The sequence below is a fragment of the Oryctolagus cuniculus genome, chromosome 1, assembly GCF_051225735.1.
Source record: "Oryctolagus cuniculus isolate XC-2025 breed Fujian yellow rabbit chromosome 1, ASM5122573v1, whole genome shotgun sequence".
Taxonomy (NCBI): domain Eukaryota; kingdom Metazoa; phylum Chordata; class Mammalia; order Lagomorpha; family Leporidae; genus Oryctolagus; species Oryctolagus cuniculus.
The window spans coordinates 74,391,005-74,402,367 of NC_142867.1; positions in this window are offsets into that span (position 1 = coordinate 74,391,005).

Consider the following 11,363-nt stretch of genomic DNA (forward strand, 5'->3'; position numbering starts at 1 on the left):
TGAGTGAGATCCCAGTGGAAAGAACAGGTCTTCAAAGAAGGAGGTACCTTTCTCTGAAGGGAGGAGAGAACCTCCACTTTGACTATGACCTTGTCTAAACAAGATAAGAATCAGAGAACTCAGAGGGCTTCCATAGCCTTGGAAACTCATGACTGGAGCATAGGGAGATTACTGATGCCATAGACAGGAGTGTCAATTGGTAAAGTCAACAACAGGAGTCACTGTGCACTTACTCCTCATGTAGGATCTCTGTCCTTAATGTGCTGTGCATTGAGATTTAATGCTATAATGAGTACTCAAACAATATATTTCACTTTGTGTTTCTATGGGGGTGCAAACTGTTGAAATGTTTACTTAATGCATACTAAACTGATCCTCTGTAAAAAAAAAAAAAAAAGAAATTATCAACTCCCAACTTCACTCTCACTGGGATTAAACATGACAATAGGTCTGATCTGATTTCATCATCATTTAAAAAAAATCATCTATTATTTTTCACTTTATGTTTCTGTGTGGGAGCAAACTGTTGAAATCCTTACTTAATGTATACTAAGCTGATCTTCTGTATATTAAGATAATCGAAAATGAATCTTGATGTGAATGGAAAGGGAGAGGGAGTGGGAAAGGGGAGGGTTGTGGGTGGGAGGGACGGTATGGGGGGGAAGCCATTGTAATCCATAAATCGTACTTTGGAAATTTATATTCATTAAATAAAAGTTAAAAAAACAAATATATTAAAAATAAACAAATAAAAAAAAGACAACAAATAACTTCATGTTAATTCATTTCACACTTTGCTGTCAAATGAGTTATAAGTCACTTTTAGATTCTAGGGTTTATGAAACTAAACCTACTGAGCAGTTATTTTTCCATCTCTCTTTGAGGACATTTGGTTTCTAGTTCTTTGTTATCACAAATAACATTATAAAACCACCCCAATATGGCAGTCTCCACAAATTGGGCTCTTTGAAGGCTAGGACTACATCAGATTCATCTCTATCTTCATGGATTAGCATGGGGTCTCAACAAATGTGTTTTGAATGAAGGAATAAATGTTCAAACACTTTTCCCTTCTTGAAAATAATAGTGCTCTGTTGAAACCACAAAAATTAATCCCAAGGTAGGAGCTCAATTCACTAATGGCATTTAAAAAAGGCCTGCAATGAATCAGATAAAATCCCCAAGCATCTCCAAGTGTATTTACCTCTATTGATTGTTAGATAGAATACCTTCATGTGTTTGTTATGAAACCATTAAGATCTTTTAATAACTTACTATCATTTCTTTTTTTTTATTTTTTTATTTTTTATTTTTTTGACAGGCAGAGTGGACAGTGAGAGAGAGAGACAGAGAGAAAGGTCTTCCTTTGTCGTTGGTTCACCCTCCAATAGCCGTCGTGGCCAGCGCGCTGCGGCCGGCGCACTGCGCTGATCTGAAGGCAGGAGCCAGGTGCTTTTCCTGGTCTCCCATGGGGTACAGGGCCCAAGCATTTGGGCCATCCTCCACTGCCTTCCCGGGCCACAGCAGAGAGCTGGCCTGGAAGAGGGGCAACCAGGACAGAACCCGGCGCCCCGACCGGGACTAGAACCTGGTGTGCCGGCAGCGCAAGGCAGAGGATTAGCCTAGTGAGCTGCGGCGCTGGCTATAACTTACTATCATTTCTAACAGTAAGATAGCATGATTCAAATGTGTCCAACCACCTACCCGCATTCTCACCTTGGCTTCAGGGGCCATATGTCAGGTTTGAAGGGTCAGATTTGGACCAAGGGATGGAAACATGGGGAAGTGGCCACTCCAAGTTTATTGGACAAAACTGTACCTTCCATCGATCACAATCTCTACTTGTGTTTGATCTGATTTAAGAGCCCTTGCTGGATGTATTTCCATTCCACTAAGGGGCCCAGTGAAGGAGAAAGGCCATGTAAGAAAATATCAAATGGTTTCAGCTTCATGGATGAGTGCATGGCATATCCGTTGTCAATCCTGGACATGCGCTTGCTTTTCTGTTTAGAAGATTTGTTTTTAACATTTGTGCCTGCAAGTCCAGATTATCGATTGATTTGTTTAAGTAGAACTTGCTACTGTTTTAAAGGTTTGTATTTTTTTTTTTTTTGTAATTATACTGCAGAATCACAACAAGGGGTGGGAGAGAAAATATGTGGGTCACACTGCACAGATGCTTCACATTTCTGAGAAGATTGCCCCCTTTACATCGAACACCATTCCTTCAACAGACACCCTGCATATTAAACCCAAAGATGTTCAAGGCAAATTAGACAAAATCCCTGCAACTGTTAACTTAATGTGTCAACTTCATTGAGCCATGTTGCCCAGATATTTTGTCAAACATTATTCTGGGTATTTCTGTGATAGTATTTTTTGACAAGATTCATATTTAAAGTGGGGAGCTTTGAAAAAAGCAGATTTCCCTTCCAAATGTGGTGGGCCTTATCCAGTCAGTTGGAGGCCTGAGTAGCACAAGAGACTGCCCTCCTGTGAGCAAGAGGGAGTTCTAGCAGCAGCAGGTGTACCTTTGGATCTGCACTGCAGCTCTTCTCTGAGTCTCCATCCTGATGGCCTCCCCCATCAGATTTTGGACTCACCAAGCCTCCACAATTGTGTGAAACAGTTCCTTAAAATAAATCATTATATACACAAACAGGAGGAGTATTCAAAAAAATCTGTGGAGATATGTATTATGAAAAACTATGTATGGATTTCAAAATTTTTATGTGCCAAAATACTTATCTTTGAATTACATTTAATGTCATGAATTTTTTTTTAACTTTTATTTGATGAATATAAATTTCCAAAGTACGATTTATGGATTACAATGGCTTCCCCCACATACCGTCCCTCCCACCCACTACCCTCCCCTTTCCCACTCCCTCTCCCCTTCCATTCACATCAAGATTCATTTTCGATTATCTTAATATACAGAAGATCAGCTTAGTATACATTAAGTAAGGATTTCAACAGTTTGCTCTCACACAGAAACATAAAGTGAGAAATAATAGATGATTTTTTTTTAAATGATGATGAAATCAGATCAGACCTATTGTCATGTTTAATCCCAGTGAGAGTGAAGTTGGGAGTTGATAATTTCTTTCTTTCTTTTTTTTTTTTTTTTTACAGAGGATCAGTTTAGTATGCATTAAAAATACTCTTGTATGTATGTAATCAGATGACCTTCAAGTTAATGGTGCAAAAGCTATACATATTCAGTAGAAATTATACTTCAAATGTTTTTAAAGATTTTTAAAAATTTATTTGAAAGACAGAGTTACACAGAGAGAAGAAGAGAGAGAAAGAGAGAGAGATAGAGAGAGAGAGTGTCTTCCATCCATTGGTTCACTCCCCAGTTGGCCGGAACAGCCAGAGCTGCACCTATCTGAAGCTGGGAGCCAGGAGCTTCTTCCGGGTCTCCCATGTGGTTGCAGGGGCCCATCTTCTACTGCTTTCCCAGGCCATAGCAGAGAGCTGGATTGTAAGTGGAGTAGCCGGGTCTTGAACTGGTGCCCATATGGGATGCTGGCACTGCAGGCAGCAGCTTTACCTGCTATGCCACAGTGCTGGACCCTATCCTTCAAATTTGAATTTTCATCTTTTCTTGGGCTAGCAACATGTGCTATGATACTTTCTCTTGATGCTGGGCAATGAAAGTCAGTCAAGACATGCAAACAGGTAATTCTAACATTGTGAAAATTGCCCTAAAGGCCTATTGTGAAGTAGTCTTCCCTTTTCCATGGGGAATATGTTCCAAAACCCTTAGAGCATGCCTGAACCCAAATGAAGTTTTTGGCTTCTGGCTTCAGCCTGGCCCAGCCTTGTCTGTTGTGAGCATTTGAGGAGTGAACCTTCGGATGGAAGATCTTTCTTTCTCTCTTTGTCTCTCCATCTCTCTGTCATTCTGCCTTTTGAATAATTATGTAATTTCTTAAAAAAATCACTTATTAAGTACACTTTACTAATTGTCTCATGTCCATCGGTGCATACAAACAAGAGTTTATTCTTACAGTTCTGATTACAAAATATAAATAAAAGGACTTTTAAAAAAGAAAGAGAACTAGTAGGTAATTAAGATGGTCAGTTGAGAATTCTGCCCCATTTTCTGAGAGAAGTTATGTAGAAAAAGCTAAAAATACATACTGAGAAGGAATGATATAAATGTGAATCAAAAAATCCACACTTCCAACCTAGAGATTGGTTAAGATCCAAAGAAGATAGACTTAAGAAGATACACTTAACCTAACTGCAGTGCATCAACTGTAATTAGGTTAAGGGAAATTAAGAAGTGTTATCATTTCAAGGACAGCTAGACCTGTATCAGTTTTCCAAGTAGAGATGTTGAGTAGTGAATAGCACTTTGAGAATCTTATCTATTAAAAGCATAGTTGACAGAATGACATGGGAGCTGAGAAGGAGAGTTTGTCTTAGCTTTGTCTCTCCTGAGCACCTTATTCTTCATCAGGTGCCCATAAATTCCCTCAAATCCTTATATTTATGTCTTATCCAAAGACTATCCCTTGGCAGAGCTCTCTGTCTTGGCTTGGGATTCATCTGTGGCCAACAACAACAATTGCCCATCAACTTCCGTAAAACCCTTTATAAACCTGTTTCATTTCTAAGGCCTGTACTCTTGACAAGCAATTTTTAATGACATTTCAAATCAAACTGATTGGAACTTGTAATGACAGTGTTACACAGTTCTGCCTTGTGTGGTCATGGTTTCAGAGCCTATGGCAAATGGAAAAGGACTTTGATTGGTAAACGATATCCCATGGAGATGTTGAGGAAAAAAATTAAATTTCTACTCAACTGTCAGCAGCAAATCTATCTGTCATGCTTATAACAAACACGAAAGTTCAAATTACACAAAGAATTTATGCTTACCTTAAAGTAATTTTGTGTGTATGCATGCATGTAGGTATATATGTGTGTGTGTGTGTTGGTGAGGTTGAAGCTATGTGTATATATGTGTGTGTGTGCATGTGTGTTGGCTTTGGTATTTGGAAACCACCCTCTCCTCATCAAGCCATCACGGGGGAAGATAAAAGTGTTAGCCATCAAATATAAGTTTATTTGATCTGCATGAAGATTCAGACTTATCTTTGAATTATTTTGGAACTAATTCGCTGTTTGGTCTTAAATAAGTCCCTTAATCTCCTGGAACTTCTGTGTCTTCGTCTATAAAATGGCCAAACTGGGATTTTGTGAGAGTGGAAAGGACAACATTTTTGAGAGCGCCTTGTCTGGCATTCAGCATCCATCATGATCTGGCCATCAGTGCTCTCTCTCACCTGTCAAGCACTCTTTTCCTAAGCAAGCTCTTTGCTCTCAGCAGGCTGGTGACCCATGACACCTCACATATGCCATGCTGTTTCTTCCCTTGTTCGCCCTTCCTGCAATGCCAGCTCCAGTTGTTCTGCTTGTCTTTTCAAACTCAGCATGAATCCTACAGACTTCCTGAAACTTCCTAAACTCTTTAAGCTTTGAGGACTGCCTTTTCCTTGGATGCCTCTGAATGCCTAACACACTTGAGTAAGTATTTAACACAAGCCCCTCAGACTACTTAATGTTTTAAGTAGCAAATCACATTTTCAGAATAATTCCTGCTGCATTTTCACTTATCCTTTGTTTACCCTCATGCTTCCTCTAACAGTACTTGGCTGTGAGGGCGAAATGAGGAAAGGAGGAGACTCTGGCATAAGTAATGTTCCTTCCTGCAGGAAAGAGGAAATTGGAAGGCTTTCTGTACTGGTGGGAGAAAGGAGGAGAGGAAAGAAAGTAAAGTGCAGATGTGGGTGACCATTGCTCTTCCCTGGAACCAGACACTGAGGATGGTGGTAGACCCGTGGCCAAGATGACCAAAAGCATAAAGAGAGAGAGAGAGAGATCTTCCATCCACTGGTTGATTCTTCAAATGCTCACAACAGCTGGGGCTAGGCCAGGCTAAGCCAAGATGCCAGGACTCACTCTAGATCTCCTGCATGGGTGTCAGGGACCCAGGTGCTTGGGCTGTTATCTGCTGCCTCCTAGGATGTGTGTTAAAAGTGGAGGCGATACTAAAATGCAGCACTGTTATATGCATAGGACACGGACATCCCAGTGGCAGTTAACCACTGTGCCAAATGCCCTATCCTGTGTTCTTCAGTTTTATGGTTGGTGTTGGAGAGCATTTTCATCAGCAGAAATGTTTTGACTTGTATTTTTCTTCTTCTTCTTCTTCTTCTTCTTTTTTTTTTTTTTTTTGCAGTAGTTTTGTGTGGCTGTGGAGTGCTTTCTGCTTATTCTAATTCATTTTGTAAGGTTTCTAGTTTGAGATCACCATCATGTCAATTCAGCTTTCTTCTATGTGGTTTCTTTTATGGAAAATGGTGACATTGGAGGAGGCCTGGTGGGAATTGGCATGTCTTGCTTCCCTTTTATTTCTGCAGGATCCTTAATTTCCCCCTTTTATTTCCTCCCTATTTCTTACCTCTTTGCCTCCAGATAGTATCATCCCTTTTGTTTGTACCTGATTCTTCCCCCAAAGCAATGCTTCCTGGGACTACCGCCTCTGTTCTCACAGTTTTAAGCTCCTTCCCGTAGCTAGTGCTGTAAACTGTGAAGTCCCAACCTATGTTCATTCAGTATTTTGCCAATGACATTGGACTGGCATCTTCTGGAGGTGCTTCTGTCCACATGTTGTCTAAGTCCTTCACTTCTCTCTGTTTTTCCTCATGAAATCTCTCACACTGCCCCCTCCTCACTCTCATACCTCACAGGCTTGCAATGGCAGGTAAGTTGCTTTGCTAGAATTTTTCTCTGTAAACTTAGAGATAAGTTCTACTTTCTAGTAATGCTGAAGAGTCAATAAGATATGGTTTCATTTGCTCTCTGTTGATTTTTTTTTTGGAGGGTGGGGTGGGATGATAAAGAATATTGGGGAGATCCAAAGTCAGACAGCCACTATTGCTCTCTAAACCTGGAAGATCCTGGGAGAAACCTGGGATCCTGTTTTGACTGAAAGCTAACTCAAAGAGAATTATAGGGGCTGCCTGTGATGTGACATATCAGAGTACTGCTTTGAGTCCTGGCTGCTCTGCTTCCAAACAAGCTTCCTGCGGATGTGCCTGGGAAAGCAGCAGAGAATGATCTAAGTCCTTGGGCCCCTGCACTCACGTGGGAGGCTTGGATGGAGTTCCAGGCTCTTGGCTTCCACCCAGCCCAGTCCTAGCTGTTGTGACCATTTGGGGAGTGAAACATCAGTTGGAGAATCTCTCTTCCCTCTGTCTCTCTATAATTCTGCTTTTCGTATAAATAAATCTTTTTTAAAACATAATTATATATGAATATTTTCCTCATGATCTGAGCTCTGAGTGTATAGCTGATGCCTCAGTTCATTCTGGTGATGATCTGAGTTCTGCTGTTATCAGGATAAAATGTTAGGCTTTTGTCTTCAAGTGCTGTAAGCATCCTCTGATGCACTCTCCCAAGCAAATAGTTGCCCCATTTTGCATATTTCCTCTGTCTTCCTTTATGTATTCCCTTGTTGAGCTCTCTCTCTCTCTCTTTTAAAAAATATTTATTATTTTATTTAAAAGACAGAGTATGGAGAGAGGTAGAGACAGAAAGAGAAATCTTCCATCTACTAGTTCACCTCACAAATGGCTGCAACAGCCAGAGTTGAGTCGGTCTAAAGCCAGGAGCCAGGAGCTTCTTCCGGGTCTCCCATGTAGGTGTGGGGGCCCAAGGACTTGGGTCATTGCCTACTGCTTTCCCAGCCATAGCAGAGAGCTGGATTGCAGGTGGCACAGCCGGGATTCCAACTGGAGCCCATATGGGATGCTGGTGCTGCAAGCCAGGACTTTAACCTGCTGTGCCACAGTGCCAGCCCTGAGCTCTTTGGATCCTTCCTGATTCTTTCCCGAAATAATGCAGCAGTCAACAGCAACCCAGTCTCGTAGTGCTTTCAGGGCCGTGGTGTCAGCTGTGAGGTTTATCAACCCCATGTCCTTACTGAGGACTGTTTGATGGTTGGGATTTCCTAACGAATGAGTTATCACACTGCTATGGTTTGAATGGGGTATGTCTCCCAGACTTATGCAGATGATTAAATCCTGAAGTCATAAATGGCTAGTACTAAGAGTGGAGACTTAAACCTATGAGGTGTCTAGGAGGTGAACCTGGTGGGAAGGTTTTAGGTCACTGCCTCTTAGGTCACTTAGAGGGGAGAATTACCCTCAGAAGGTCATTTTCAAAGAGGATTAGCTATAAAAACTGAGTTGGGCCCAGCCACTGTACTTCCTACAACTGTGGCTGCAGAATACTCAGCACAATTACTTCTCTAGGGACACATATTTTGATTCAGGAAAATCAAATCAATGTACAGTGAAGTTCTGAATTAACATGAAATTTAGGATACAAATGCCAAGGGATTGTTTCTCTGCACATGCTCTGCCATTTCCACCCTTTGGCCTCATCAGACGGTCAGACTAATGGGACTCACTCCATCTTGATTGTGAACCCACAAAATTGTGAGCCGAAATAAATCCCTTTCTTTCACAATTCTCTAAGATTTGTATAGTGATGAAACAGGGACTTAAACTCATGGACCTGCTTTGTGTTACATAATATAGATTTGTCTATCTGACTTGGAAAATGAGTTCTGGCCATTTTTGACATCCTCACATGGCCGAGACAAGAGAAAAATAAAAATAATAATTTAGAATGACCAGCTTCCAATCACTGCAGACACAAATAATGGCTCAGAGCATTATTATTTACACATCAATACAACTGTGGCTGCAGGATGCTCAGCACAATTAAGCCTCAAGGGACACATCCAGCTAGCACATTCTTTGATTCAGGAAAATCAAATCAATATACAGTGAGGTTCTGTATTAACATGCAATTTAGGAGGCATTTATGCTTAGCTCAAAAATCTAATTAGTGGTTTCCTGTTTAGGGGATGGTGACTGCTTATTCCATTTGCAGTTCACCTGGGTCTGTAATCAGTTCTCACGCTTGATTTCCATTCAGATGGTAACATTTTACCTTTCCTTCCCACCCTCTCCACAGAAGGACCTAGAAACCAAATGAACCAGAAACAAATGGCACTGAGGGTTCAAAATGAGAACTTTTAATTAATATGCTCATTTCATTAATAGAAGGGAGCTAATGAAGACCTCAACAGCTCCAAACAAAGAAATGATAAGGAGATAGAAATGTTAAATAATATAACTTGAATGGTACATGTTGTATAGGTGTCTTGAAATATCACATTGGCTCTAGAAATAAACATAAGCATTACATATTAATAAAAATACATAAAACTCACATGTTATAAAAGCAAATTAGAACTATATTAAAAATAAATAAAATTAAATGCCAGGAGTATACTAAAAAAAGAAAGAAGCTAATAAATTTTAGTATATCAGTAATCAGAGAAAGTATTTACAATGTGCTTTTCTATGGCCTTCTTTCTTGAAAAGTCTGATTTTATTTTTTTCCAAGGGCTGACTACTTCCCGTCTGTGGCATATTTCACTTAACATAATGACCTCCTGTTCCATCCATGTTGTTGTAAATAACAAGATTTCATACTTTTTTGTGACCAAGCATTAAAAGACAAATAGCATATGAACTACTCCTATGTGAGGTCTAAAAAAATAGGTGATCTCATAGATATTATAAATACAATTGAGGATATCAGAAGATAAAGAGGGAATTGGAGAGGAAGCGATTAGAAAAGGTTGATTGATGGATACTAAGCTATGTGTAGATAAGCAATTCTGGGGTTCTATTTCACAATCAGGTGAAGATAAACAATGTTAGTTTAAATATATATTTCTCTATAAAACATTAGAGGATAGAATTTTTAGGTGTGTTCATGATTAATAAGTGTTTAATATTTGAAAGGATAAATATGTTTGCTCTGTACATTACACAGTGTATACCTGTAATGAAACATCACATAGTACTCCATACATGCATGCAATTTTTATGTCTCTTAAATTTCTTTTGAATTAAAAAAATTAAAAACAAAACAAAATTCACTGAATCTAGTTAATTTATTAGCACAGAGAAAATGAGCACTGAGAGACAAAGATATGGGAAATATAGTTGAAATATTAATAATTGGGAAGTATAGAAGGAGAAGCTTAATAGATTTAATAGGTGCTCCCAAAAGACAGAACAGGTAAATTTGAGAAATAGTGACAGAGAATTTCCTGGAACTTGTGAAAGATATCATTCAGATTCAAGAAGAATCATTCAGATTCAGTGAGTCTTAAGCAGGATTTAATACACACACACACACACATTCACACACAAGCTAGATACTTGGATCCAAATGTGTAACACTAAAGATTATTTTTTTTTCTTGACAAAGTTAGACAGTGAGAGAGAGAGAGACAGAAAGGTCTTCCCTCTGTTGGTTCACCCCCTAAGTGGCCGCTACAGCTGGCGCGCTGTGCCGATCTGAAGCCAGGAGCCAGGTGCTTCCTCCTGGTCTCCCATGCGGGTGCAGGGCCCAAGGACTTGGGTCATCTTCCACTGCTCTCCTGGGCCACAGCAGAGAGATGGACTGGAAGAGGAGCAACCGGGACAGAATCTGGTGCCCTGACTGGGACTAGAATCGGGGATGCTGGCGCCGCAGGCAGAGAATTAGCCAAGTGAGCCGCGGCGCCGGCCAGATTAATCTTAAATACACAAAAAATCTCAGTCATAACTGGAAGTAAATGCAGATCACCCATAGGATTCTCACCAGAAACCGTAAAGGCTAAGAGACAGGAGGATAAATACCAAAAGCAACTGCTAATTTAGATTCTACACAGTTACATTTTCACTGGAGGCTGAGGGGTTAAAAAGACTGAGATAAAGGCTGAGAAAATTTTATCACTCACAGACCCTCTCTGAAAGAAGCTCTAAAAGAAGTACTGAAACTGAAGTCAGGATTAAGGAGTGAGATGCAAGAAATAAGAAAAAAAGAAACTGGCATTTAAATCTAAAAACGCATCATTAAAGATAATTTATGAATTAAGTAAGCAACCTTAATAGAATAGTTAAAAATAGAATGACCATGAAAATATAAATCAGTAGAGAGAAATCTATAGCATTAAATGTTAGAATAAGAGAGAACCCTCAATGAACTAAATGTCTGATGGTAGAATTAGTAAAAGCAAACAGGGGAGAAATAATTCATGTGAAAGCACCTTGTAAAATGCAGTGGTATGCCTAGGGAGGGGCTATTATAGGTACCAGAGCTAAAGATACAGAACATAAAAAAGTAAGTGATCTGTCTCTGGAAATTTGGGGAGGTGAAATAAATGTTCCAAGACATTTACAACCCTTACAGAGAAATTGAGTCTTGCTTTCTTG